Genomic DNA, 25,416 nt, shown 5'->3' with positions numbered 1-25,416 from the left:
GGGGGGGGGGGGGGGGAAAATAGATGTGTGACACTGGGCACATCTACACATTGCCATATGGTGCTGTTGCTATGGTGCCGTGCTGTAGTACTTCCTTTTGGAAGTTGTAGAGCGCGGCGCAGTAACCACCTGTACTGTGCTGTGCTCATGGTACAAGTTAGATTTCACTGCTACATCACTGCAGTGGTGCACTAAAATGGGGGAGCGAGTCACTATGGTGATGTAAATGCTGGTCACATGTAGACCCATGTGATCACTACATCACCATGCGGTGATGTAGCGTGTCGCTATGATGCTGTAGGGCGATGTGTAGATGCGCCCATCATTCTTCCACCCACTGTATGTCTTGCCTAAAAAGAATTAATGCATTGCATCAAGGACATTTTTTTTGAGACTGTGCTTTGTCACTTAGCAATATTTGGACCTCTTAAAAAAAAAGACTATGTGAAAACTGCAGCTTTGTTGGGGTCTACAATCGGGGACTGCAAACAACTTTAGCTGTTTGATACAAATACAGCTGAAAGACTTAACACACTACTAGTTAAGGCAGTGGTATACCTGAGGGAGAGGGGATGCTGAAAATCATTTGAAGGCAGAAGATCCTTTTGAAAGGCAAGCAGGTGTACTTTAACCTCAGACAGGTTTTACTCACTGTCCGTTTTTCTCAGCCTCTCTGCCCCCTCAAGGGCTCTGGCCTCCAGTCATTACTTTTTGTGGGGTACAGTCAGGCTATTTGCTCCCTCCAGCTTGATCTCCTAGGCTGCAGACTTTTGCAGTTTGCTATTATCACCTCAGCACATCTTCTCTCAGGGTCAACAAGCAGGGCTAGTCAGTGACCAGCCAGCTCTCATAAAGTAAACCAGCATTCATTCAGAACAAAGGCATTTCCAACAAAACGTGTCTTAACATAATAAACAAGCCTATAGATTTGTAGTGTTCACCAGCTGGACATCCAACTTCCCCACAGAGGCCATGCAAAGCCTGCTTCCCTAGGTCACAGTCTGATGCCTGTCTGCTCTGGGATGAAGAGGCGTGTATGCTCATTGCTCGAGCTCTCTCAGTTTTTAGTTTTAATAATATTTCAAGTCCTTTTATCTTTAAGGTCTTGGATGCTTGTTGAGCCAACAGGTGCCCTATTTCACCTAAGAGTTGAAATTTCAAGACTTCTTACCTGGATTGGTTCAGGATTGGGCATTTGCATGAATTACCTCCCTATACTTTTAGTGACTGTAGGAAGAATCCTTTTCCCATTTAGTCAAGAGTACAGTCATTAAGCAAACCCATAAAGATGCATAGGACTTTATGTGTAGCATTAATACAGTAGTGTTTGAATAGGCCATAATTACAGGGCGGTAAATCTATCACGCAGATGTTTTCTTCTTACTGGGAAAGAAGCTGATGCTTGCTCTTGCTTCCAAAACAAGGACCTGTGTGCTCATCCCTAACTAATATGACATTACAATATTCATGGTGATGGATAGAGCCAGAATCTTACTGCCAGTTAGCAAATTAAATCATGTTCCATGTCTTTTGGGTCATCCAACACTGTTTCACAGCTATGACATTGTCTTGGGGGGATTTGTTGAGGTGCTTAAAGAAAAAAAAAAAAAAGCACTAAATAAATTGCAGTAAGTCAATTATCTAAATTCAGTATGACAATATTTGAACGAATTAGCTCTTCTGCCCAATCTTCACATCCAGTAATGAAGAGACACTACCAGTTTTTTGGATCAAGATTTCTGTTTTTTTCAGCTGGGGGGAGGAAAAGACTAAATGAGTGTGTTGTGTATGCATTTGTGAATACTGTCAGTCTTCAGAATATTAATGAGGAAGAGATAGAATTGTATTTTAGTTGAATATTCATGTTGTTTAAAGTTTAGTGTATTTTCTTTCTCTAGTAATTTAAAATTAAATCACAAACTGAGATAATCTTATGCACATGCAAGATAGTATAGAAGAACTGTGCATAAGTCTGTTTACACGTCTCAGGATAAATGAAGATACCATTAATTACTTAGATTTTGCTCTTTGTATTTCTGGTGAGATTGTCAGAATATTCATATAATCTATATGAGTAGCCTTATAATTCAGAGCAACCTGTGAAGCGTTTTTTCCTTTGGACTGTCTGTCTTATTTCAGAGGCCTGGTATTTTCTTCCACTCCTGCAACGCTGCAGTTTCTTTTGTGTAACAGTAGCTTCAATCTGAGAACTATCTACAAATCTGAATGAATGAGAGCTGAAGAATTGGAAGTGTAAATATTTTACCGTACAATGTTAATCTTTTCAGTTTATCAGAAAGGTCAGAAAACAACAAATTACATCAACCAAAGCTATTACCTAAGTGATTTTTTTCTCATAAATGAGTAACAGTCGGCAGTTCTGGAATGTGTACTTCTCTCCCATGAAAACATTTTTCCACTCTGGCTTTTCCAGAAACCAAAAGTTCAAAGCTTAACTACTACACATAAAAGAACAAATTTACCATGACACTTAAACAAAGACATGAGTCAGTGAATTTGGCTTTTGGGTGGTTGGGGTGGGGGGGTTATGTTTTTTGTCAAGATGAGATTTGAAACAAAGACATTTGTTTGGAAGCTGTTGGGTTTTATATCCTTCTTGTTACAGAAGTCATAGGTATAAGTAAATTCTTTATTCTACTGTACAGCCAAAGCTGTAAAATATTTTGGCCTTTTCTCTTGGAAGATCTCAAAGCACATTAGAATGATGAATTCACTAAGCCCCACTACTAGGAAAGCAAAATAGTAATTCTTCATTTTGCAGATAGGGAACCTTAGTTGTAAGAGCTAAATACAGAGGTTCAAAAAGCCCAAGATGGAACTGATTCCATCTTTGCAGGCTTTTCTAAGTTGCATATATTGAATTGATAAACTGAACTGATGTTCAGTGTTCAGGTCGCCAGGACCAAATAAAAGCCTGCACTGGCCCAGGCTAAAAGCCTGGGGGTGCTCATGTGCACCACCCCTCATGGCCACACTGCCTAAGGCTGCTGAACCCAGCCCAGCAGCAACCCAGCCCTAATTGGCTGCTGGACACAACCCACCTACTGTCAGACCCAGGGAGGGGAGAGCCTAGCAGGCAATCTTTCCCCAGACCTTGCCTCTGGGGGGGGGGGGGGGGCGGGGGCAGAGAGGAGGAATGCACCCCCTGGCCCGGTACTGCCCCCCCCTCCCCGCCACGGTCTGCCTGGTATGGGAGGAAGCCCACATTGTGGGGGCCTTTTGCCCCCCCCCCCAGCATGGCAAGCCTGGCTGGGACTGGCTCAGTCCCACCCCCTTATCGCCTGCCTGCATCTGAGAGGTGGGGGTTGTGGAATGCTCCCCCTTGGCTCAAAACCAGCCAGGGTCCGCCTGGTGCAGGGGGTAAGCCCCCACTGGGGGGCTTCTTGCCTGCCATGGTTGAAATTGACTCAACCCCACCTCCTCCACCGCCATCTTCCTCGGAGTAGCCTGGGGGGCAGAATGCATCCCCCTGGCCTGTCACCAGCCCCCAGCCAGAGTCTTCCCTGTGTGGGAGGAAAAAATCTCCTACTAGGGGATGTTTGGCCCCCCTGCAGCCAGCAACCCAGTCTGGGACTGACCCAGCCATCTGCCTTTGAGAGGCCAGGAGGTGGCACAAGGAACTCACCTCTGGGCTGTGGAGGACTTCTGGTGGGGGATTTCTCCCCTGCACTGGGCAGACCCTGGATGGGGAGGCTCATGCTGGGCTGTGCAGGTGTATGCCTCCCTTGCCTCTTGGAGAGGGATAGCTGGGGAGGGGGTGGGGCTGAGCTGATTGCAACCTGGCTCACTGAGCTGTGGAATGGGGGAAGCCCCCACTGTTGAGGTTTTCCCTCCCCTTGTGCTGTACTGGTTCGGACTAGGGGGACCTGGGCATCTATTCCCCTGCCCCCTGTCCCACCAGGCTGACAGGCACAGGCAAGAAGCAGGCTAGGGAGCAGAGGCTGTATGGCCTCAGCTCTGTGACAGCTGGTCCAGCCCTGCTCTTCTGGAGCAGACAGCACAGCCCAAGGCTGAAGAGCATCCCGGGATGCTGGGGGACTATGGGTCAACTTGAGTAAGGAGGGGATCTAGGACAGAAGTTCTATAAACCAGTTTAATCTAAATCAGTTAAGTCTGATACTACATCCAACCAGGTTGATCTTAAACTGGGGTCTGCCATTTTGAAAGCAGTTTATGTGTACTTAATTTCTGTTCTGTTACAGGGTTAAATCAGTTTCTGATCACTTTAACTGGTTTATCTGAAACTTCTGTCCCAAACCAAGAATGTAAGTGTTTGAACCAAGATCACTCAGTAATTCAATGGCAGGTCTGCAAGTAAAACCCAGTAGTTCTGACTCCTTCTTTCTTGCTCTAACTATTGAATAAAGCTTCATTTCATTTGAGAGTTGCACAAGTAGAATAAATGGTATCTAAGCAAAAACAAGCATAGGAGAACAATGTGAGAAAAATTCTGGAGTACTGTGCATGGAACAAAGTCCATTCTGAGCAACAGTGAATGTAATTACGTTCTCAACTTTACAGTCTTCTTCAAGGTGGGACATATAAAATATACTGAGTAAATCAACCGGTACCTGAGGAAACCAGGGATGAAATCTGGCTTTGTTCACAATCAGCAGATGTTTTGGTCTTGCTATTTTTCCCTAACAACACTTCGTTGGAATTGAATTCCACCCCAGGAACTAAGGCAGATCTGCATTTATTATAGACTTTAAGAGTTTTAAAGCTGCAAAGGAAATTTGGCTTCCCTATTTTCATTTATTTCTATAAGAGATGAGTAGCTGTATCACCTAGTTGGCTTTAATAATCCCAGTTTGTTTTGGAATGAAATAAAAGAGGGTGTTTGAAAGTCATCCCTGGGACACACTGGGAGAACTATGTGAAAAGACGCACTGTTACTGTTAATGCTGACCCTGGCTCTCACTAGTGATGGGCTTGAGTTGCAAAATTCCGGTTTGGATGTCTACCTTTGGGTTGGGATGAGCCCAACACAAAGTCCTAGATCCCAAATTGATCACATGTTCAGCACTGTACTTGTATTCACATGGGGCTGGATCAAAACCTTCGAAATCAGAATATGCTCAAACTTTGAGAAAACTGAAGTCTGGATCCAAATGCTTTGGTCCAGGCCTATCTCTAGGTTCAGTTTCCTTTTCTTGCATTATTGATGTGCACGTGAAGGAAAGTTTATGCAGAGGCTGAGAAATTCTTGAAAATTCTTTTTTCCCCTACCCCTATTTTTATTTTACCAAAAGACTGAAACACAGGACTCCATTATTATATACACTACATAATCCATTTCTTTCCAGTGCTCTGGCAACATGGCAAAGAGGCCTTAAAGAGTGTAAATTATTGTTGCAAATTATGTATATAGCCGCCCCTGAAGTCCCATTACATTGCCAGAGCACAAAGTGACTGCAGTGTCAATGACTAACAGACCTAATCTGTTAAAATGGGAAGTTTTGAAGAGGTTCCCTCTCTCCCCACTTTTGGACATGAAGTAGGAAGTATGAATAATCTCATGAGAGGGAGAGAATGGATGCATAAGATACTTAGTTTGCGTGCAGATGTTAAAAACAAAGAAAGAAAGAAAGAAAGAAAGAAAGAAAGAAAGAAAAACAAAAAACCTGCACTTTATTTTAAACTCCCCGTGCTCCTGTGCCAAACCCAGCACATGCCCAGAAGAGGCAGTGCACTAGTTGCACCTGTCTCGCCTGACATCTATATAGATTGGGTGCTCTAGTGGATATCTCTGGGCACTTTTATCGAATAGCTGATTGAATCAGCTATTTAATAAAAGTGCCAAAAAGCCACACTGAAGTGTCTGATCTATAAAGATGCTGTAGAGCTGGCTCAACGTAACATGCTTCTGGTAAAGTGCAGTTTTGCTTTTTTAAATGTCTGCAAGCATCCCATATTACTTAAAGTGAATGAAATATATTTTTAAAGTGTTTTGCTGATGACTATGGCTCCCACTCTTCTTTTGTAGAAGTAGCCTCTATTAGCAACACACCTGCTTATAAAGGCAAATGGGTTCTTCTTTGCCTGGAAAAGCCTTAATATCTTTGGAAGGGCCAGGGCACCAAGAGGAAGGACCAGCATTATGTGCTCCACTGACCACTGGTGACAAGGATGCCACAGTCTCACCCTTAGTCCAGAAACTATCAGACTGAGACAAACTCTTCCTGCACAAACAACTAAAACCATTTGGCTTTTTAACCAACATGTCTTTAATCCCTTCCCATCTTCCTCCTGTCCCCAGTAAAAAAGACAAAAACAAAAAAAATAAAAACAATCAAGGACAGCATGCAGGCATCTATTACTATTAGCTCCGTGTGGACCTTGGCAGAAAGCAGGCTGCTCATTAAGGGCCTGATTTCCTATCTCTGTCAGAGTGGGGAAAGACTTCCCCACCCAGTCCCTGCTTACACTAGGCTGAATCTTTATCCTCATACTCCTTGACTGAGCACTTAAGCAATGCTAGCAGCAACACCCTTTCCAAAACAGGTGGGGAAAAAAGGAGGTCCATGAGCCAGCGCCAGACCACTTTAAAAGGGCAGGCACATGCTGCTCTGGTCTATGCTTCCATCTCTAATTCTATGCAAACACACAGGAAAGAGACGCTCGGCAGAGACGTTAGGAAACTGTTTGATTTATAAACTTAGTGGTAGGTAGAACAGGAGAAACTGTAGACCCAAGACAGCCAAGTATTTTAAGCATCTGGTGTAGGCCTCTGCCAGACACAAGATACCAGACAAAATGTGCCATTTGTCTGTTCTTGAATGGAATTTCCTATGTTCCTAATACCAAGCAAACTGTTTATTTATAATATAACAGCTTCTGTTTTTGTAGAGATGATATACAGCACATTTAATTTTCTTTTACATTCTCATAGTGAAGTTTAAATATTGAAAAATAATTTGTTTAGCCATTATTGGGTGGACTTGTAGGCTGGGAAACTGCTGTGTCATTTAAGTCCTGGGTGAATCTCTAAAAGTGTAGAAGTTTTGTGCCAGATGAATTCAGATTCATTCTTGAGAGTCATTTCAGAGAAAAAACCCTTTGTTTATCAAAACCAACAGGCAGGGCTTGGGTTAGAGGCTCCATTCACGTTCTCACAACATCAGGGCCAGTGACTAGTATGACTTTGGAAATCCACCCAGAAACCTTAAAAGGGCACGATCGTCTAAAACTGCTGACTACTTTCCTTCTGAACATCAGGCTCTCTAAGGTGCCTCAAGTACAGCTAGACAGATACAAAACATGTCATTATTGTTGCCAATTGAATACTAAAATATTTTGTAAAGATATATGTACCAAAGCTGACAGGGAACATACCTTGTCTGTGGTATGGAATTTCTGGTCAAAACCAAAGATGGGCCAAGCCATTATAGATATCAATAGTGAGATCATTTGCCCGACATGTGGAAGGTGCTCATTCAAGTTCCTGTTCTGCTTTACTCAGAACAGAAATGATAGGTAGATATAAATAACAGATAGGTACAACAGTCTCCTCCAGCCCAGATGCGCTACCTGGCCACTGGAAGTTAGTTATTTAGAAGTGAATACAGCTTTTGTTTCTCACAAAATAGCTTTGGAGGAAACTAAGACATTTCAAATGTGAGGAAAGGATTTTTTTTTTTTTAACCTCAAAGTTTTGTAGGATAGGAAAATGGTCCAACTCTAATCTCCAGTGTGTCAACCAAAAACTTAAGGCAACTGAAATCACTAGGCACTCTTGAAAATCATGGCCCAAGTTCCTCCCGTGAGATCATTAGAACTTTTTAACTTGTCCAGTAATTGTCTACAGAAACAAATTAAACAAGTTCAAGCCTCTCTGCCTGAATTCCTCTATGTGCAATATAAGGAAGTAATTCTTACCTGCACTGCCTTCCTGTAGTACAGTTTTTTTATTCTGACTGCCATAATAATCATAGCAACAGAGGCTAGCATCTGGTTCCAAATAGTGGAATCAGATATTTAAATGCTGACCATTATCTCAATCCTACTTTTGTAACAGCTGATATATACACTTCATACGGCTGAGAGAAAAAACGTTCACACTCCTTTCTAGGTACTGCCCAGCCACTTACAAACACAACAGATACTTTATTTTTCAGAGTGGATTTATTTTCAGACTCACTAAATAAACGTAGCTGGTCTTAGCTGTCACTGGAAAAGACACAGCTGATCTTGTTGGCTTGCACAGTATAAACTCAACTTTCAACATTAGCTTAGTCAGAGACATTTTATGAAATTATTCCTTTGTAAACAGTGTTGATCTGCACTTCTTATATGGCATTTTATCCTTTATGAAGGCCTGTTAGTGACTGAATGTCTCATTCTTGTATTTCCAAATTGCATTAGCTATCAGCTTTGGGATGGCCTGGATGCTGGTAGCAGGGATGAGGTAGATCTGGCTTACTAATTCTCCTGTGATAGTGCATTTGACCTTTAAATTTATGTAGCCTAAATAAAAGATTAAAAAGAGAGCAAGAGAGAGAGATTTTGTTTTTCTTATGGACAGGAAGCTCACACATGCTTGTAAGCATGCACTCTGGGGTAGTCAAAATCTAACTGTAGGTCCACCTTGGTAGCTTAAGAGACTCTCTCATACAGCTAGCTCACAGCGCCTAAAGAGGCTCCAATTGGGCATTGACAGTCCCTGTACAGGTATAATCTAGCCAAGAATAGCATATGCTTCCTCCTAAGCACCTAGCATAGCTGCAGCTAAGCAGCTGCTTATTTTCAGAAACAAATGAAATATCCAACATTAACATGGATCCTTATGGATGCAACCACCATTTTTTAATTATTACAAAAAGCAGGGCACATATATACAAGACGTTTTGTTGCCACTAGGGCTGTGTGAAGCTTTGGTAGCTGATTCGATTCGGAGGAGATTGCGGCCTGATTTAGGGACCAGATCTCCAAATCTGAATCAAAAAATCAGGAGACCAGGTAATAGCTCCAAATCAATTTGAAGCATCTGAATAGATTCAGAAAAGATTCAGCCAATTCAGAGATTTGGCCATAGACTAAACAGGCAGCTAACAGCTGCCTCCAACTGGTAAGTCTGTTGGGGCTGGGGGAGGGATTGGGGCTGGGACAAGCTGCCCAGCCAGGGGGCGTGTTACTTGGAGAGGCGGGCAGAGGGGTGCGGGCATGGCAGTGCTGGAAGCGGGGCCTCTACCCTGGTGCCACTTGCCCAACTGAGGTGGAGGGGTGGGTGCAGCAGCAGGATGTGGGCATGGCTCACTCCAGGCAGAAGGGGGCAAGTGGCAGCAGGGCAAGGCCCCCACTCCCAGGCTGCCATGCCTGCATCCCACGCCCCCTTGCACTGGCTGGAGCAGCAGTGCTGGGAGTGGGGGCTATGCCCTGCTGCCAGCTGGAGCGAGCCACACCTGTATCATGCCCCCCATGCCGGCTGGGAAAGTGGCAGCAGGGCATAGCCCCTGCAGCTCTCCCCACTGGGGCAGAGGCAGGCACAGCTCGGGGAGCCACAGGAGAAGCCTCCATGGCTGCTCTGCCCAGCCTCATCCCCTGCCTGGCCCCAGCCTAGTCCTGGCACTTTTTTTTTTTTTTATTTTTTTTTTTAAAAAAGAGGCCCTCACTCACCAGCTGCAGAAGCAGTGATTGGGGCCTCTGGGCACTCGTGGCAGAGCCCCCTTGTGCAGTGTGGGTCAGTAGAGATCTCCCCCCACCACCTGGCACCCGCATGGCAGCTCTCACATCACGCAGGTGCAGCGTGGCTCAGCACGGCGCCTCACACTTTCTGGGAGGTGGGGTGACTCCAGCAGTCAGCCAGAGCCTGGAACCGCTCAGCCCCAGCTCCCAGGCAGGGCGCGGTGCCCTGCCAATCCGCGCTGCACCTGTGCTATGGCGCAGCTGCTGTACGGGTGCCAAGCAGGGGGGGAAGTGATCCCCACTGCCCCCCAGTGCCCTGCGCTGTGCCGGGGGGGGCTCTGCCATGAGCGCCCAGAGACCCCAATTGCCACTCTTGCAGCCATTAAGTGCAGGGCTTTTTTTGAGTGCTGGGACTAGGCTGGGGCCAGGTGGGGGATGGGGCCAGGCAGGGTAGCCATGGGGGTTTCTCCCGTGGCTCCCCCTGCCTGGGGAGAGACAGGCACAGCCAGAGGAGCCACGGGAGAACCTGCAGGCACCCGGCTGTGCCTGCCTCTCCCCAGCTGATCTGAATCATCAAATGTCTCCAAATCTGTGCTAAATCATCCAAAGCTGATTTGGCCGAATCAATTAAGGACAGTGATCCGAATCAAATCACCGTCCTCTGAATCGGCCAAATCTGAATAAAATTTTTCCCTATTCGCACAAGCCTAGTTGCCATAGCAATGTGCTAATGGCTACAAAATGTTGATGACGCCTCAGCTATGTCACCGTAGCAACACACTGCCTTACTATAACATGTTGCTACGCTGATGTAGCAGCTAAAAATAATCATGCACTACCAGCATAGCACAGTACAGGCTGTTACTGTGCTATCATTTAATACTTCCAAAAGGAAGTACTAAATGACGGCACAGTAATAATGTCTCCATAGGGGCACACGTAGATGTGCCTGCAGTGGCTACCCAAGAGCATCCAGAGATCTGAAGATAAAAAGAGAGACCGTTTTGGAAGCATGGACATAGGAGCATTCTTAGGAATCATATCAAAATCTGGCAATAAGCATTATGTTGTTTCCAGATGTACCTATTCCTTTCTGAGACTACCATCCTGTGAATGTGGCCTCAAACAGGCAACCTTTCTCAAGAAGGTACCAAGATGTGGCTGTCTGGCCTACCCACAGGTATTGGGGCATTTTTCTTGGCAGGCCCAGGTAATGGCAATTATTTTTGCCCACATCTGGTCTCTCCTATTTTTTGCTGAAGAGGAAGGATAGGCTTGTGGTTAAGGCAACTGGTCTGGGGATTAAGTGATTTGGTCTCTGTTCTGACTTTCCCTGCATCCTTCGCCAAATAGCTTGCCAAGTATTCGGCACCCACAAATGGAATCAGATTTTTCAAAAGAGCTCTGCTTCCACCGGGGCCATTACTAATGTGGCCAGATGCTCAAAAGAGAAAAATCTGGCCATGAGCATCACAACTGGAGCAGCTGGATACTGACCACTACTGAAAATCTGGCTCAGTAGTGCAGTGGCTAGATGGGAATGGAGCTCTTCTGCTAGCCCTTGCTGAGGTGGCTAAGTGCTTTGGAAATCTCTGCCTCAGTTTCCTATAAAATGAGGATAATATTTCTTCCCTTCCTCACCAGGGTGCCTGTGAAGATAAATTCATTAATTTCCTGTGTGCAATGTTCTTGGACACTTCTGTAGGCAGGAGGGAGGCAGAGTGTTTTTAGTACACTATCTTTCCAGACATACCAATCATCTGTGTAAGGAGGAAGAGTGTCTTTGGAGGGTTGGAGCAGGAGGCTGGGAGTCAGCTCTAGCTCTGTGTTAAATGCCTGGTTTCTGCAGAACTTGGTGTGTGCTACTATCATAAATATGGCAGGTAGCTCTTAGGGCCCCCTGTCATAAATATGGAGGCTCTTAGATTAGTGCAATATAAAAACACAAAGAAATAGAGAGGGGGAGCACAAGGTAAACCGTTGGGTGTAAACAGCTTCTAATGTTTTGTTTCACTCCCCTCCCATAAGTCGTGTTAGCCATAATCCCTATCTTTGATGGCCTATTTTTGTATTAGATGCATGTGTGCAAAAAATTATTCCACACAGGATCTGCCCCCCGCCCTGCCACCCCATCATGCCTTGGAAAATGGCATTTTTCATTAAGAACAGGCTCACTTTTCCCCTAAAACTGGGAAGTCTGAACAATTTTGTGTATCCTGTAGCACATGCTGAGAACAGGGGAGTCTGCTGATCTATTCAGGTCACCACACCTCCTTCTCTTCTGCCCCTGATACCTGCAAGATTCATCTGGGCATTATTTCCCATCCGGAGATGAGCCAGCCCTCACTTTAATATTCTCATCCACTCAGCATTGATCAGAAGTTCAATGCTGGAGTGATATTTCTGGTCTTTTAAATCCCTGCTAGTATCAAACACTGCTAGTATTTAAACAGTACACAGCAGTGCTGCAAAGCAATTTTAAGACATACATGTTGGGGGAGGGAAGGGACAAACAAAATGCTGTATCCTGTAAGTTACAGGAGGGGAGATTCTAGGGGAGTAAAGCATCTCTCCACAACCGCAATTTAACCAGGATGATGACAGTAAGACCCGTTGTCCTGTGAAAAGAACGATGGCCATGTCCAGACAAGCACAGCCATGCAGTGTGTGGCACCTCAAACACATCCATGGCACCGCATACTGCCCATTTAAATGTTTTCCGTGCTGCAAGGGTGCACTGCCTGTGTATGCGCTGCTCCGCCTTTTTTCCCCATGGGTTTTATTTTTATTCATGGATATCCAGGGATTAAAATATATGATGGAGGAAAAAACAAAACAAAACTGAGCAGCACAAGCACAGACAGTGCTCACTGCTTAAAAGCAGAGCTGGGCCGTCCAGAGCCATGCTCCATCTGCCAACCAGCCTCTGCACAGCAGAATTGCCACAGCTGCAGCCCCAGGAGGCCCCCCAAGATCCCAGGTAAGGCTGTTGGAGCCAGCCTCCCCTATCCCACCCAGGATAACTTGCTGTGCATGAAAGCACATGTGGCATGGGCATTCCCTGAGGACAAGCATCAATGGTGCAAGGTGCGCTGCCATTACTTGACCCCGGGGAACCAAACATCCATGCTCATCTGGATGTGCCCCACGTGATTAAGAGAGCACAAGAGCAGTTCACTGCAATTTCACATCCTGACCAGAATACGACACTGCCAGCAGCACACATACCTCTAGAACCAAACTGAGACATTTACTTCCAGGTCACCACTGGAGCAGAGCACCACTTACTGAATTTCTAGCTCCACTTCCTGTGGCAGTCCAATTTTCCCTGGTGCACTGCCAATCAAGTACTGAACAACTCAACCCAGCTTTCCTTGGTCCAGAACTTAAATGCTGAACAACACAATCCACTTTCTAAATCTTCTGTGTTTATTCTGTTGCTGTATCAGGAGTAAGGGACCGGAAAAATCTATCAATCTCACAAGTGTCACTGTTTTAAAATATATAATGTACTAAAACATTATGTTGACCATTTTGAGAGTCAAGTACTAGAGTTTAAGCAGAACAACAGGAGTGTTTAGTGGTTTGGCAAGTGATTTTAAGTAACTTTGTAAGCCAAAATATTTCCTGTTGCAATGTGTTATCTTATGCAATGGAGCAAAGGGAGAAATGATAGGTTACCATTTCTTGAAGCTGAAGTTACAAGGTGGAGAGTGCAACCTAGGAAGTGCTAAGTGTCTTCAGTTCTCTTTAGCTTCAGTGAGAGTTGATGAAGCACAACATGTCCCTTGAGGAGTTCAACACTTTTGACTGTGAACTTCCATTAAATTGTAATTGCTTCTGTCAAAACACACCTGATGGATGGGGCCACCTGGAAAATACTTTTTGCAACCTTCTCCTTCTCATGTCCTAAAATAATACTAGAGAGTTTAAAAGGATTGCAGCTGGGAGCATATCTCCAACTGTCTGCAGATTTTTGTCCAATAAATAATTGAACTGAAAATATTCTAGACTAGTGTTAGGACTGGTGTGTATTTGTGCCTGAAATTTCATAGATTTTTAGGGTCGGAAAGAACCTTAGTAGATCATCAAGTCCGACGATTATAAGAATTATTTTTACTCAACTGAGGAATAGAAATAGAGCATGGTACCCTTATGCCCTGTCAAAATTAACCAAATGTTTGAAATTTAGGTATTAACTATTTGTAACCAGCTGCTCATGAACCAGCTCGAGTAAACCATTAATATTCATGAAGTCTTTTTAAACCCAACAGTTAAAAATAATGTGATGAGTTTAGCACAGGAACAGAAGATTAAAAAACAGACCCTTGTTTCTAAACTGCCTTTTTTTGCCTTTGATTAGTGATATATCGATACTGTTCCCAATTTATTATGACCATGGCTTTTACCTAGCCTACATGCATTAACTCATTTTCACATACAAAGTTATTGATGGCAAAAGATGGTTAGCCCAGTGATGGCTTCAGTATTTGATTATTTGCGCAAGAAACCATGTCAATTCTGAGGAAACAATTCATGGCTTGTAGGGAGTCTCTGTGGCTGGGCACTAGGAAAACACTCCCTGAAAGTATTCAGGGAGCAGCAGTAACTGTGGAAACCCATGCAGTACATATTCAAATTGGACCCAAGCTGCCTGGAACTGGGGAGATCTTCAAGGGCCATGTACAGACATTACACTTTTACTGGCATAAGTGATCAGAAACCTGCCTATACCTCTAACATAATGAAGTTTGGCACAGGCACTGGTTTAAAAATGGTGGAACCCGGCCTAAGATTTGCTGCCCCCCTGCCCCGCCCCCAGCACCAAAAGGTGAATGTGTTGTTCACTACTGATCTAAACTACACTGCATAAAGAAAATGGCATAACTTAGATCAGTTCTGCTTCGGGCTTTTCTAATGTCTGTATCAAGCCCTGGAGTCACCATGGCCAGCACAGAGTCTCCTGTGGCTACAGGAGGAATTTGCTATGCTGCTGCCTATCTATTCCACTTGTTCCATTCATGTGCACATCATTCTGCAATCAAATGATCTGAGGAAACCAACAGACATTTTTGCCAAGTCCTGCCACCCCCTTTGGACGCAAGGATTTGGACCAGCATGCCGAGTTTACCTTAGACATCTTCTTGCCAATTTATATTCTAGAATTTATTCTCTGTGGCAACCCATCAACCTGATAAGACAGAACCATCATGGCTAGTACCTCATTAGCTCCCACAGGGACTGCTAAGTAGGGCACAAGCATAGTAGTGACCCTGACTGGAGAGTCAGCCAATGATTTATGAGTTCCAGAACTACCAAGAGTTCACGTACCTGCCACAGCAGCGCACTGGAAATTGTGTCCAGGGCTAGTCTTGGGCTAGATTGAAATAGACCCCTCAGAGAGACTCCACAGCATTCATGGGAAAAGTTAGATTTTGCTGAACTCCAGTCTTCCACCCCCAATGTACACACCGTTTGTCAGAGTTGGAAGGACTCTCTCTATTTGCTGGAGGGTTCTTAAACTTTTCTTTTTGGGTTGACCAGAATGTGGCTTTGGCCTCTTTAAAACTCCTCCCTATCTGATCAGCAACCACAGAGGCAGTTTATTACCAAAAAGAAATCTAAGAATCAGTTTTGGCCACTTTCCTTGGAAAGTTCACTTATTAACATTGCTTTGGTTTTATGTCAAAAACACATTGACAAGTGCTGACATTTTTGGAACTGTTAAAGCTCAAGAGACATATTCCTCAAGTCCTAAAGTTTGCACTTTTTGTAGCAAACAATGTGATGAGCTACTATGGTAAATTCTAGCCACTGGTGGAAAGGAAATGAGTATCAAGCACTTTGCTTTTACTTTTTAAAAATGTATTTATATGGATTTTAGTACCTGTTGGAGGTGCTAAATTAACTACTCTTTGGGCACATCGACACATGCTCCTCATGGTGCTGTTATACTGTGCTTTCCCAGTGGTGCATGGTTATTTTTAGATGTTATGTCACTGTAGCAATGCACTATAACAAGGTAGCTCATTGCTAGTGACATAGCGTCAGCATCATGTTTTGTGCCTGCCAGTGCTATGTTGCTGTATTGGTGAGCTATAGCAACATAGCATCACCAGTAGAAACAGCCTGTAAATTTAAATTAGTCTTTTATCCATAAGGGACAATGCAATAAAGGCTCTGGCAGTGTACACTTCCTCTACTGCCCTACTTGTTTGCCTTTGCTCGTCAGTCCTGACCTGGCCTACCCACCTTTTGGCTTCTTGGTTGAGACTGCCAGCAAAGACCCCAGTCTTGTGTTAATGTCTGTCAGCTAAGTACTGGACTAAACTTAGCTAATTTACTTCACAAAAAAACCTAGGAAATTGAACATTTTTTCTTTCTGCTTTTTGTTTCCTTTTAAAGACAAATTGAAAGCAAATTTTGCTCTCTGAAGCATGCAAAAGATCTCTGCTCTGATATTCTGCTCATACTGGAGCTCCATCCATGTTAGGGATAACAGAACATGAGAGCTAAGATCAATTGTATGGCCAAGGGACTGCTCCAAGGTTTTTTCCAAGGTTTCTTCACCAGCAATCTGATTGCATTTGCTTTGAGTAGCCCCAAAGCTGTGCCATCTTCAGTTACATACCTTTAAAAATCAAACTGAATAAATCTGAGATGATATCAGCACCTCTGTGTCAGGGCTTGTGTTATCTTTTTGTCACTTTGGTTCATATCATAGGGGTTTTGTTATATCTGGGATTGATTCTGTTATTCTAGTAATGTAGGTAGCAAAAAAGGGCAAACATTTTTCTTTTCCTTTTTCAAGAATGTTTTTCTTTAATGTCAGAGGCAGACTCTCCTATGTTGATATGTGCCTTCCTTGTGTCCAGTGAGAAGATTATTGCAGTGAATAGTTGCACATAATATAAGGCTGCTTGCTTAGCCAAGAGCATATAACACAGACATACCAAAGAACAGGCTTCAAGCTTATTTCTGGATGTTCTTAGTGGTGCTGGTTTTGATTCGGAGGATTTCACCTCATGTAAATGTCCCCCTTCTCCCTCTGTCTGACAGCCCTAGCAGTTGCAATCAGCTAGCACACTTGACCTCAGGGCTAGGGGAAGACATTACACATAAACCAATTTAAGTGATCAAAAACTGGTTTAAACCTGTAACAGAACAGATGTTCAGTGTGCATGTAAACTGGTTGGAAAATGGCTGGAACCAGTTTGAGATAAATCTGGTTGAATGTAGTATCAGACTTAACTGATTTGGGTCAAACCAGTTTATGCAATGTCTGTCCCAGACCCCTTCCTGGTTTACTTTAAATCAGAGTTCCCCAGCATCCTGGCATGCTCTCTGGGCTGGGTGGGGCTCTCTGCTCCAGAGAGCTGGGCTGGTCCTTCCCCTCTGCTCCTTGGCTGCAGCTCTGGCAGAGACTGCATGTACAGCGGGGTTTGCCTGGCTTCCTCCTGCTGCCCACCTCCCCCTCACAACTCTGTGTTGAAGTAGGAATTCTTCCCTCCCCTCTGCCATATACAAATACTTCTCAGCATTAGCTAGCATACCACAAGCTGGCTACAATCCATGCTGTGGGAGACTGGACAAAGTGCCACTTATGGCTTTTTGGAGCTAATCAACAGGTAGCTGGTAATATCCTTCCATTCCTTCTTCAGAACAAGTTGTTTAAGAGGAGCTTGAACTAATGAGAGATACTTTTGTTTTGCTGATGGGCTGATAAATGCTCTCTGCTGTATAACTAAATGCTGTGTGAATCCCTGCTGGCTCCCTCACTGATCAGCAAGGGGGAGGGACCTCTCCCTAATCAGAGCATCCTGCCAGGGCCTGGCCACACCCCACCCCCCTCAGCTCAGTGCTGTGGAAGGGAAGGGAGGAATGCTCTAACACTGCCCCTGCCCCGGCTTCTAGCCTGAACCACTACAGCCATGTGCCTGCATTTTCAGTCCAGAGAGGATGTCTGTACTATCACAAAGTGATTCAGCCTAGGGAGATTAGACTAACCTGCAAAGATTGAATCAATTCAGGGTCAGACTTTTTGAATGTCTGTCCCTAGCTCAGGACTCTACAGATGCATGTACATAGGGACTGGGGTACAGGGAGCCCCCGCTTAGCACTCTTAATTGGTTCCTGAAAAACTGAACATTAAGTGAAACTAGTGTTAAGCGAAGCTGAAAGTATTTGATGACCCAAGATGGCAACTGCAGTTCTTTTTAATGATCCAAGATGATGACTACAAGCATTAAAACGAAACTCGCTGAGCCCTAAGTGAAATCAGGTATCAATTTAAAGTGAGCATTATAGTGAAATAGCACTAAACAAAAGAGTGTTAAGTAGGGGTTGCCTGTAGTTCACTCAGGGATTAAAAGCCCCTGATTATGGAATTTGTTTTTTCATTCCCACCTGTACTGAAAAGAGCTCATATACATTTAAATAGCAGGCCTATCCTTTAGAGTACAGGGAAGATGAATTTAGGTTCTTTTTCTGTTTTGTGGCTCTTTTTCTATTTTTCCTGGTATCATTTAAACATTCTGTGAATATAGATTTTTCCAAAAGTCATTGACATGCTTTGCGAATACCTATGATATGGATATATATTTGCCAGAACTATGTTTTTAGTGTATAAATACAATGAAAAAGGTAGGCTTGGAAAAGAAAAGCAAGGGGTGTGCCTCAAATATTATTCATGATAGATGGATGTGTTAACTGAGTAGGCTGGTAGATCACGGGCCCGGCAAGATGCTTTTAAATCCTTAGTGGAATGTTTCTAGCCTTCCGGGAACAGACTATTATTTTTGAGTGCCCTCCTGTTGAACTCAGTGTAACTGTGGATGCGACCCTGTAGTGAATGATGTCCACATACATACACAGACACCATAGTCATCAGTGCTGTGCCTTTGTGTAGCACTGCGACCAGAACTTATGACCTTCCCCTCCACAAACACAGCTGTTTTGCAAGCTGCAGCCCTTGCAGCCAGGAGAGGGAGCTGATAAGTACTCCAATTGGTCTGATCTTTTTTCAGCCAGAAGAGAGCAATGTTTCACACTTAGTATTAATAAGGGTCCATTAGATCTAGTCCACTGATTCTCAACTTTTCTGGACTCAAAGCACCCCTCAGAAAATGCCAGCTTAGTTTTCACTCTGTGTGTGTGTGTGTGAAAAGTACTAGAGCAATTTTTCTGTTGCAAAGAACTCAGACCATAACCGGTCAGAATGTTTTTGACACTCTGGATTCCTATTTGAAATCTCTGGATTTACCTTGTGAATCAAATTTGCATACCTAACAGTGCTAACATTGTGTGGCACACTTGGAAGAATCTCAAGGCACCCAGGATGCCATAGAACCCTGGTTGAGAATCACTAATATAGTCCCTCAGTCACTTGACCTTCCATTCAAAAAGCATTAGGATTTTATCCATCTGGCTTTGGCCAAGAATCAGAAACTTTGCACTTTAGTTCACTAAGACACCCATATGCTAACTAGAGATGGAAATCTAGAATACAGTTATGAGACACAATAGATTACTTATACATGACAACATTTTCAGAAACCATTGCTTTCTTTCAGGAGTACATGAATAAAGGCTAAGCACTATAATTCATCCATATGTTCACATAGACCCTTGTCATTATGTTCCAAATTTACCATCCTCTACAATTTATTCTAAAGGCAAATGCTGTTGGCTGGGGCCAGTAGTAGATCTCTTATCCTCTGTGTACTCCAGCTATCAGAAGGCAAACTCAACTGCACACACTTACACTGAAAACTTTAAGGATCATCTGCCCAATTAGGCACCTTTAGTTAGCATTTTTAATTTCCCTAATTTTCATCAAGGACAGAACAAACCATCTATGCTTCATTGCCTTTTCTTGTAGCCTAGGATTGCTCTCCATTATAACATGATTAACAGTTTTTATTTGCAGAAGTACAAAAATATGTGAGGATAGAAAATTGTCCCCCAGGAGAAGAAAGAACCTGAAAGCTCACAATAGCTGGTAGGTCCAGAAACAAAGTAGACAGTCATAGGATAGGCAAAAGGTTCAGAGGTAAAAGTCAACCTCTTCTCCTCTGCGATTAGTAAAACATGGTAGCAGAGGGACAGAAAATCTCATATTTGCTCTTCCTGAATAATTCGGTGTGGCCCAGATACTGGAAAACATGCATCTTCCTCCTGTGGCTGACGGAAAAGAATTACTCTCTGTGGCACTCTCTATGGCACCTGTAGCTGGATGGTTGAGTATCAGCCTGGTCATACCCCCAAACAGGATAGACTCCCCACTCCTGACCCCTCTCCAGAGCAGCACCTTACAAACAGACCTGTTAACTAACCTGCAAAAAAAAAAAAAAAAGGTGGGGGGGAGGAGGATGACCACTAAAGCTTTGCTTTTACTCAAACCTGTTTAATTACCATAATAATACACTATCCTCACCTATGTGGACCAATGAGCCAGTCTATTCATATATGCAACATGCTCATATATGCAAAGTGTTCAGATATGCAAGATGGTAATAAAAAATAGTGTCCAAAAAGAAATAAAAATATAAAGCCCCTATGCAACAGTCCAGAACTTCTATAACAATGCTATTACCAAATCCAATACAAAAACCTGGACATGCACAGGTATTTGCTCTTTTTTTCCCCACTTTTCTTGTATAAGGCTTGGAGTTGAATGTCCATATAAATGGGTTCATGTAAGTGAGGGTCTACAGTATGTACAAAGAAGTTTTTTGTTGTTGTGGTTGAAAAACAAAAACAAACAAGAAAACCTTATTTCCCAGGTGCAAATATGTGGGATAGACACTAACTTCCTGCAGCCAACCCTTAAGTGTTAAAGCCAATTTCTTGCCAGTTTCTACTAGAGTTGTGTATTTGACTGGTCAAATAAAATTTGGTCAATAGGCTGGTCAAATATTGGTCAAAAATTGTAAAAAAATTCCAATAGGTCCAAATAATACATAGAAAAAGCACACATTTTCCTTTCAGAAATGTGTCAAAACACACACACACAAAAATGTATAAAATTACAAAAAAATTACTTTTCTTGTAAAATTTCTATAATTGACCAATCAAAAAATAGGCAGTCATTTGATAATATTGACCTGCTTGCCCACCTTAGTTTCTATGAAAATATTTACAGCTCTTTCATCCAGTTGCAGCTTGTACTTTTGTACATATTCTTTCACTTATACTACAGTATTTCAAGGCACATTGTAAACCCAGCTCAGCTGTATATGCCTCTTGGTTATTCGTGTTCTAGTGAGCAGCTTTCTTTATCGGTTCTACTGATCTGTTAATTCTCTCCCACATTCCTTGTTGTGTCCCTGGGCTTCTTGTCTGTCATGGAAACTTATCTTGACAGAAGGTGAGCCAATGGCCCCAAAGGCAACTGTGGCAATCATTTCATAGACCAAACATCAGTGTGTGATAACACATTCTAAGAGTGGACACTCTCCAATTCTCTCCTAAGTAAGTATTACTTATAGAATTGTGGACCATTTCATATGCCTTGAGCTAACTAGAGTCTAGACTTTTGCATATCTCACTTCATATGTGTCTCATATTTGGGATACAGATATGGGGGCCACACTTCTCTTTCCATCGGAGAGAGAGCATGTTTCAAATTTTATGCGCAGCACATGAGGAAGAAGCTCCGATTTTAGGACAGCACAGTTACAAGACCACAGCATCTATTAACATTCTACACTTTCATAAATGGGTTTGAAGGACCCCAACTTCACAGACAGGGTGAAAAGGTAAGGCTTTTTTATGGTGGCAATGCAAGGTTTATAGAAAAGCCACCTAAAAGAGAGTGTAAAAAGGATTATATGGTTTACAACTGCCCTGTCCCAATGACAAAGAGCAGTAAGACTCAGGATGACAGTGGACTCCTAAATTTCTCACAGAAGTGGCAATCTTTCTTCTTTTATCATGTGACCTCATTAAAATAAAAAAATGCAGTGCATCTGATGCTCAGCATATGAATTATTTTGCATAATTGCCTCCAATTTTCTATGTGAACTTGAGTTTTGAAGTTTATCAGAACATAATTGCCAAGTGTCAGGTCTACTGTGTGTGCTTTGTATAATTTCCTGGCTAGCAATGGTAGGAAGAGATGGAAGATTGGGAAAGGGGAAGAAGGAAGGGAGAATTTTTCCTTGTTCATTTCACCAGGATGAGTCAGTCCTAAAGAACCAAGTAGGGTTTTACAGTGAGAAAGAGAAAGGGTATCTTTTATTGGAAGTGCTGGACTGGGACCCAGAAAAACAGGGTTCAGGTCTCTGCTCTGTCACAGATTTTTGGCATCACCATGAGCAAATCATTTTCTCATGCCTAAATTCACCAGCCATGTTATGTGGGGGAGACACAGGGGGACAAGACTTCATAGAGGTACCTGGGTGCTCCCTAAACACCAATAGCAGAAGTCATATTATGACTGTAGGTAGTTGTATAGTTTACACTGTGTAACTAAGGATTTGGTGCAGAGACCATTGGCAGTGGGAGTTACTCCATCAACTCTGGACCAAGCCCCTTAAACATAAAACTGACTGGACATGACCACCCTAAGATTGTTGCTGTCATTATTATGTCTCCATTAGTGTAACTGAAAAATTGTGGTGTTCAGAATTTTTTCCCTGTGGTTTTTTACCTTATTCTCAGCTTCCTAGTATCCAAACCAGTTTTCTCTCAACCCCTTACTTGTTTAGCATGTGGTTGCCACACCATTTTAAGATGATAGGGTGCATTTTATAGAGTGTGTTTTTATCATAATAGGAGTAGAAACTGGTCTTATACAAAGCATTTTCATTTCAGCACCAAGATAAACAAGGGCTGTGTAACAAAACTCAACAGCACATTTCTGAAAGGATTATTTTTCTGGAAAACCTTCTGCACCCAACTTCCCTTCACCCACTACTATGAAATGACGCTAAGTTGAACTATGGGATGTGTTACCTGTGAGAGATGCTCTACTGTCTGATTACAGATGCAAAAAGGACATGCCTACATGAGACATTTACTTCAGAGGTGACTACTTAGCTTTGCAGTAAATGTCTCAGCATCTACACGTGCTGGCCTACTAGGAAGCAGGAAAGTAATATACTCTGCAGCAGGGTAACACTTGTAAATACAAATACTACCCTGCATGGGAGTTTCCATGCACAGCAGCACACATGCAGACACTGACATGGCTGGCTGGGGCACAAGGGTGCTTCAGTGCGGGAGTTGCCTGCTGGCTAGTCCTGCACTAGAGCATCCGTGTGCCCCAGCCAGCCCCTCCACAGCACGTTATTGAGCCCAGTGGGAGCAGCCTTAGGCTGGCAGTCTGACCCTCCCCTCCTCCCCCGGCGCCACTGCTAACTGGGGCTGCTTCAAATGGGCTCCACGTGCAGCATATTAATAAGTTCCAGAGTGGATTGATCCAGAGTTAATTGTTCCTGGGCACACATTTAAACAGCGCACCTGGGAGCAAAAGACTCTGGAGCAATAAGCTCCAGAGATTATTCAAGTGCACTAATTACATGTGTAGATGTGCCGAAAATGACACATTTCAAAGCAGCCTCCAACAAAAGGTATTTTAATACATGTAAATCTTTTGAGTCAAAGGCACTTTATGATGGGTTTCTTCCTTGCTTACCCTGTTAAGGTAAAATTGTGCATGACAAATAGAATTTTATTATAACCTAAATTCTATAAACAATACATTTCTAAAATTATTTGCTGCTGCAAATATCAGATGTTAACTAGGAAATAAAAATTTGCAAGAGAGGCATTAAAATGTCTTTTTAGGCTTTATTTAATCAGTCTTCTAGACAAAATGTGTATGGATCAGTTGCTTTAAAAAGAATTTTACTCCAAAGCTAACCAAGCTGCAGGAACTGAGAATATTTTAAAAGATACTCATGTAATCTTTCCAGCAAATTGCTGAATAAAGATGTTTCCTATATTCACATTAGGGAGCTACAATAGATCATGTATAAAATAAAGGTCAAATCTCAACACACTAAAAAGAAAAGGATGGCATAACAGAGTTAATGTTATAAAACTCTATAGTAGGTACTGTAAGTATAGCTAATGTGCAAAAATACTCGTATTTATATGAAGGATTTTGTATTTAAAAAAAAACCAGAAAAAAAAAGGCACATTATTACTTGAAAAAGAGACTTTTGGCCACAGTAAAGAAAATATTCACTGTTAACTGCAGGAATGTGCTCTGTCTAGGAGATTCACAGTAGATACAATCAATATCTGCTGTTTGCTTACTATTAATCCCTGAACTCTCTCATTGCTGAGCCTGATGGCAGGATTCTAGGATTAGAGCTCATATGATGGAATTTCTTTAAACAGGTGACCATGTGCTAAAAATGCACTAACTCACAACATGAGAAACTGGTTCTAGTCACTGAGATTTATCTCTGTGAAGCTGGACAGATGCAAAAGGAAGTGAGTACCACCCTGGTTTTGAAAAACTTTCTTCTGATTAATATGTTTCAGCTTTTTACTCTATCCATCAGGCTATAATAATTTCTCTTTACTATTCTTTTCCTATACCAACATAATATTTCTGTATATGTAGCCGATAAAAATTTAATTCAAACAGCTATCACTGTCATGTAAAGGAGCAGCACACAAAGTTCTGTTGTTACAGGGAATAAAACTTTGCTCTTAAAACATGTTTCAAAAGCATAGTTAGTCCTGAATGGTGAATGAAATTCACCTCTTGTAACACCCAGCTCATCACTGGATCCTGCCCAAATCCAGTAGTTCAAACAATTTTTTTTCAAAGCAGTAAAATCTGGAAAGATGCACTTTTCTGATAAGATTTGCTAAAACTCTCTTGTAATGTTCCAAAAATCTCCTATATAATCACCAGGCATTTTCAATGTACTGTTTCTTTTAAAGGAAAAAAATTAGGGAGCTTTAAAGTACGTTTTTATTGATAGCTTCAACTGAACTTTTCTCTTTGAGATAGAAAATAGTAAGAGGGATTTTAAAAAGTGTTAAAGTAATCCTGCAGGATTTGATTTTGAGACAATTAGAAAGGATCAGAAGAGCCTTTCTCAAGCATATCTGTCAGTGTGTCCCAGCATTTCATTGCTAAAACAACAGATTGTTACTGACCTAAATGTCAGATGATACTTCATCTGAAAAAAGCTACACCAGCACCACCCAGCAAGGCAGTGGAGAGCTGGCATTAAGACTTCCTCAAAATAGCCTGGGAGAACAGAAGCCTGAAGTGGCAAGAGTCTTACCTTGAGTATGCAAGATCCAAGGAGAGAAGATCACTGGCTCACAACAGTGGAGGACTGAGAAAGTGCTCTGATCAGCAGCTGGTAGCATGCTTTGGCTTTTATGTGCAGGTGGGAGGAGCTGCTCCTTATAGTAGGTGGGCAGGGAAGAAAGCAAGCAGGCAGCAGTCAAAAGGCATTGTGTGGCTGATTTTGTTCTTCAGGGAGTGAGAAAGAAGTGGAAAGGGAAGGACATTGAATGGCATTCACAGAGGAAGAAAAGCTTGATTTTATTTGTTTGTTTGCAATCAGTCAACCCATTAATGGCTTAATGTTGTTTCTTTAGAACTAGTGTATTTTTTCCAGTTAGAGTTGCAATGTTTCAAGGTCCATTTTTGCCTAATTTGAGGATTTTTTACACCAGTAGGGTAATAGTCCAAAGTAGTTAGTAGAAAAGCTGATATCCCTCCTCCTCTGAAGGAAGGAAACTAGAAACAGCAGCCTCTCAGTCCTTAATGTTGCCTACTTACACAGCTACTGG

At 42.8% G+C, this 25,416-nt stretch overlaps 1 protein-coding gene across 2 annotated transcripts in view; it reads right to left on the bottom strand.

The window, feature by feature from the left end:
* The window catches only part of COL8A1 (collagen type VIII alpha 1 chain), a 212,670-nt gene extending 187,636 nt beyond the window's left edge, over window positions 1-25,034 (bottom strand). Inside the window, exon 1 of one of the 2 annotated variants that reach the window (XM_019527569.1) lies at window positions 24,900-25,034. The gene's annotated coding sequence lies outside the window, so the exon portion shown is untranslated. The remainder of the gene's footprint in view (window positions 1-24,899) is intronic. The other variant, XM_019527568.1, reaches the window with a different exon arrangement.
* Window positions 25,035-25,416: the final 382 nt, after the last annotated feature.

Source organism: Gavialis gangeticus, unplaced genomic scaffold (genome assembly GCF_001723915.1).
Source record: "Gavialis gangeticus isolate Ggan-Ray unplaced genomic scaffold, GavGan_comp1, whole genome shotgun sequence".
NCBI lineage: Eukaryota > Metazoa > Chordata > Crocodylia > Gavialidae > Gavialis > Gavialis gangeticus.
This window is presented reverse-complemented; position numbering and strand designations above follow the sequence as displayed.